Source organism: Schistocerca piceifrons, unplaced genomic scaffold, assembly GCF_021461385.2.
Source record: "Schistocerca piceifrons isolate TAMUIC-IGC-003096 unplaced genomic scaffold, iqSchPice1.1 HiC_scaffold_940, whole genome shotgun sequence".
Lineage (NCBI taxonomy): Eukaryota > Metazoa > Arthropoda > Insecta > Orthoptera > Acrididae > Schistocerca > Schistocerca piceifrons.
This window is the reverse complement of record NW_025729213.1, coordinates 60,001-65,000: the sequence shown is the minus strand read 5'-3', so window position 1 is coordinate 65,000 and position 5,000 is coordinate 60,001. Positions and strand designations below refer to the sequence as shown.

At 54.2% G+C, this 5,000-nt stretch overlaps 1 non-coding gene across 1 annotated transcript in view; it reads left to right on the top strand.

Moving 5' to 3' along the window:
- The first annotated feature begins 3,579 nt into the window (after window positions 1–3,579).
- Window positions 3,580–5,000, top strand: part of LOC124772461 — a 1,909-nt gene continuing 488 nt past the window's right edge. The window contains exon 1 of the ribosomal RNA XR_007014045.1: window positions 3,580–5,000. This exon is cut by the window's right edge and continues 488 nt beyond it. This is a non-coding gene — a ribosomal RNA (small subunit ribosomal RNA).

Genomic DNA, 5,000 nt, shown 5'->3' with positions numbered 1-5,000 from the left:
GACAACACTACGTCCGCACCACAAAACATACCGCCATCTGTAGGTCTCCCGCAACATGACCTCCTGCAACGACGCTACCGCCATCTATGAGACGCCAAGCCGACTAAGACAGCGATGGCGCCACAGTGGCCGCCTTTCGACGCCACCCACAAAGGCTGCAGCCTCTGTCGACCATAGCACCCAATCTCCAGTGGCTCTGCCGCACGAAGCCGTGGACCGGCAATGACGCCACCCGCACCCGTTCGTGCACCACCCCAACCGCCAAACTCGCACCTCCAGCGGATGAACGGCGGACGTTTCCCGCACTCGTAAAGTGCAATCCACCCCTATAACTTGCGTTTCATGAAGAGTTATTTCCAATATGCGACATTCCCGCTGTCCGTATACATGAGCCGCGACCTGTACCACTTACGAGCGAGAGACGCGATCGCGTTGCTCACTGTACGGCGTCCGATACCGAGCCATCAGCATGTCGGTCCCCATGCGCGTTGCACTCGCACTCGCAGTCGCAAAAACGTGGGGCAAATATATTACGCGGAAGAGTTATAACAGACCGAGCCCCACTGCATGGGGGGAGTCTTTGTCACTAATGTACACAGATGGAACATTTTGGACTGGAACCAGATTACCCGTACACACGGCGCTGATTAGTAATCAATGCAGAGCCATCAAACTACAGCAAATATACACAACTGTCCGTATACATGCTGAAAGAGTCTGCCCAAAATGGGAACCACACGTCAGCCAGACACTCTGATCACGCACCACTCTCTGCTTCTAACAGGCGCACATACAATATGTAAGCACCAGCATGGAACAACATCCAGTGCATCTTCTCCGCCACATTACACAATCCACACTATCACAACCAGACCAGGAGGTCCGTGCGGAAAATACAATATCCCAGCCTTTCGACATCCACCATTGCGCAGACCAGGCACCAACACCCACACATGTCCTATACAACGGTGCACCCAACATCACAATAGTACCTCCTGTCACAGCGCACAAACAATGACATGAGTCAAAGACACAGGTCTCACACAAGCATAGAATTGGAGCGCCGCCTCTAATAAGCCAAAGGTGCATCCTGACGTGACAAATCTGATCATGTCACAAGCATTCACTTACTATAATCACTATCAACGAACCTGCCGCCCCCGCCCCCCCCCCCCCCTACACCTTTCCGTACAACAACGTGTAACCTAACCTAACCTAACCTAACCTATGTTGTACCTTAACCTAACCTATGTTGTACCTTAACCTAACCTATGTTGTACCTTAACCTAACCTATGTTGTACCTTAACCTAACCTATGTTGTACCTTAACCTAACCTATGTTGTACCTTAACCTAACCTATGTTGTACCTTAACCTAACCCATGTTGTACCTTAACCTAACCCATGTTGTACCTTAACCTAACCCATGTTGTACCTTAACCTAACCCATGTTGTACCTTAACCTAACCCATGTTGTACCTTAACCTAACCCATGTTGTGCCTCAACCTAACCCATGTTGTGCCTCAACCTAACCCATGTTGTGCCTCAACCTAACCCATGTTGTGCCTTAACCTAACCCATGTTGTGCCTCAACCTAACCCATGTTGTGCCTTAACCTAACCCATGTTGTGCCTTAACCTAACCCATGTTGTGCCTTAACCTAACCCATGTTGTGCCTTAACCTAACCCATGTTGTGCCTTAACCTAACCCATGTTGTGCCTTAACCTAACCCATGTTGTGCCTTAACCTAACCCATGTTGTCGCCTTAACGTAACCCACGTTGTCGCCTAAACCTGCTCTGTAATTGTTATACGACTCGTTCAATTACTGTAGTGTTGCCCACCCGCAACCCTCGCAATATAGTTCGCTACTCGCACTGCCCGCACCCCTGTGTATCGCTTCATGTTAAACACCTTGCAAGTCTTGCTCACTTTCCACATGCTCCTGCTGTACACTGTAATGTGGATGGCAGCAGGACGTACATGCCGCCCCTCCCCACGTCCCCACCTTGCCCCCTGCCTTCGCAAGCTGGTTGGTGAGAAGTTTGCATGTTCAATGCCCTTCGCATGCGACGTACTCAGGCTACGTTGTGGTGCGGCCTGTGTCAACTGTCCGCTGATGTCGTACGCGTGAACCACAATCTGTACTGCACATTCGTCCTTATGTACTGAATGATACATCGTGGCACATGTGTGACCGCACAACGACTGCGCCCAAAAACGGCGGACCATACAGTGCAAATATTGTGCACGCAGCTACGTGTCGTCTCCCTATGAGAGCTGGATTGCAGTGTGGTACGCCATAGAGACGTGTGGGAGGAACGGACGCCGTGGATGGCGATCAGCATGAGCTGTCTGTTGATGTATTCGGACCTAGTCGTCTCTCCTCACACACCGTGATGGCATGGTGCACCGCGTTCCATATCTGCGACATGCTACAGAGGCCGGTTGACAGTCGTTCGAGCAATGGACATCGCATACGTACGGGGGCCACCTTCCACGTATTGTCTAGGCGTGCACATTTTGTTGCGTGTATGTGGGCAGACGTAGTGTGGCGTGACACCTGACACAGGCATGCAATAATCGTTGAAGTTGCAAATGGCGATGGACGCCTGCGTTTTCTGGTGAAGTTACGCAAATGAACAAATGGTAACCTGTTGTGGTGCGGTTGTTCTCGCTAGGGGTGAATCGGTGATGGCGACGATAGGTTGAGGTACTAACCGGTTGTTCCAGCGATACCCACCATGCCGACGAAACTGAACGGCATCTGGGTGTGAAGCGATACGCGGCGGTGGCTGGGTGGGACCGTCCCCGGCCGGTGAGGGGGCGCCTCCCGGCGTGCTGGCCGCGCGGTGCGTGGGCGCACGCGCTACAGCCGGCTGGTGGGGGCGGCCAGTGGCAGGCGCGCCGGCCGACGGACGCGGCAGGCGTCGCAGCTGCGCGCCGGCGCACCCTGCGCGCGGCGCCGTGCGGCCAAAGTAGGTCCTCGCGGGCCCGGTGCGAAGCGCGGTGGACATCTTCAGTGTGCTGGTCCGATTGAGGACTGTGTGCGTTGAGGATGCGCCGCCGCCCGGCGCTCGGCGCCGCGACGCCGTCTGCTGCTCGGTCGCCCCAGCGGTTCTCGCTGGTGGTTTGTATCGCAGCTGTGCGGATGTGTTGGCGCGTGCGCTGTGCTGGGAGAGTTCGCTTCGGCACCCAAGTGGGGCTTTTGTCCTTCTGTGGCGCTGGCGTTGGAGCTGCCGGTCACCGTAGGTGGCGCGTGTTGTCTCCCGCCGGCAATGCCACGACAGCACGCTCCCGGGCCTCTGTCGGCAGCGGCAAGCTCAGTTGGGAGCACGGGTGGTCGCACCGAAAGCGTCTACTCGCCTAACTCCGGGCGATTGCGCCTCTCTCGAACCCGACCAAGTACTTGGGACGGCGCTGCGCGCCGCCGGGACCTGAGAGGGTTTCGAGGTGTATTGTGCAGGGGAGCTCAGCCTCCTCCTGTTTGCAGAATGATTGAGCGGACGCTTGCGTGTTCGCGCGGGCCCCCGGGACACACTCCCGGGCGGCCGGCTGCTCAGCTCTAGTTGACGCAGCTCCCTGGTTGATCCTGCCAGTAGTCATATGCTTGTCTCAAAGATTAAGCCATGCATGTCTCAGTACAAGCCGCATTAAGGTGAAACCGCGAATGGCTCATTAAATCAGTTATGGTTCCTTAGATCGTACCCACGTTACTTGGATAACTGTGGTAATTCTAGAGCTAATACATGCAAACAGAGTCCCGACCAGAGATGGAAGGGACGCTTTTATTAGATCAAAACCAATCGGTCGGCTCGTCCGGTCCGTTTGCCTTGGTGACTCTGAATAACTTTGGGCTGATCGCACGGTCCTCGTACCGGCGACGCATCTTTCAAATGTCTGCCTTATCAACTGTCGATGGTAGGTTCTGCGCCTACCATGGTTGTAACGGGTAACGGGGAATCAGGGTTCGATTCCGGAGAGGGAGCCTGAGAAACGGCTACCACATCCAAGGAAGGCAGCAGGCGCGCAAATTACCCACTCCCGGCACGGGGAGGTAGTGACGAAAAATAACGATACGGGACTCATCCGAGGCCCCGTAATCGGAATGAGTACACTTTAAATCCTTTAACGAGTATCTATTGGAGGGCAAGTCTGGTGCCAGCAGCCGCGGTAATTCCAGCTCCAATAGCGTATATTAAAGTTGTTGCGGTTAAAAAGCTCGTAGTTGGATTTGTGTCCCACGCTGTTGGTTCACCGCCCGTCGGTGTTTAACTGGCATGTATCGTGGGACGTCCTGCCGGTGGGGCGAGCTGAAGGCGTGCGACCGCCTCGTGCGTGCTCGTGCGTCCCGAGGCGGACCCCGTTGAAATCCTACCAGGGTGCTCTTTATTGAGTGTCTCGGTGGGCCGGCACGTTTACTTTGAACAAATTAGAGTGCTTAAAGCAGGCAAGCCCGCCTGAATACTGTGTGCATGGAATAATGGAATAGGACCTCGGTTCTATTTTGTTGGTTTTCGGAACCCGAGGTAATGATTAATAGGGACAGGCGGGGGCATTCGTATTGCGACGTTAGAGGTGAAATTCTTGGATCGTCGCAAGACGAACAGAAGCGAAAGCATTTGCCAAGTATGTTTTCATTAATCAAGAACGAAAGTTAGAGGTTCGAAGGCGATCAGATACCGCCCTAGTTCTAACCATAAACGATGCCAGCCAGCGATCCGCCGCAGTTCCTCCGATGACTCGGCGGGCAGCCTCCGGGAAACCAAAGCTTTTGGGTTCCGGGGGAAGTATGGTTGCAAAGCTGAAACTTAAAGGAATTGACGGAAGGGCACCACCAGGAGTGGAGCCTGCGGCTTAATTTGACTCAACACGGGAAACCTCACCAGGCCCGGACACCGGAAGGATTGACAGATTGATAGCTCTTTCTTGATTCGGTGGGTGGTGGTGCATGGCCGTTCTTAGTTGGTGGAGCGATTTGTCTGGTTAATTCCGATAAC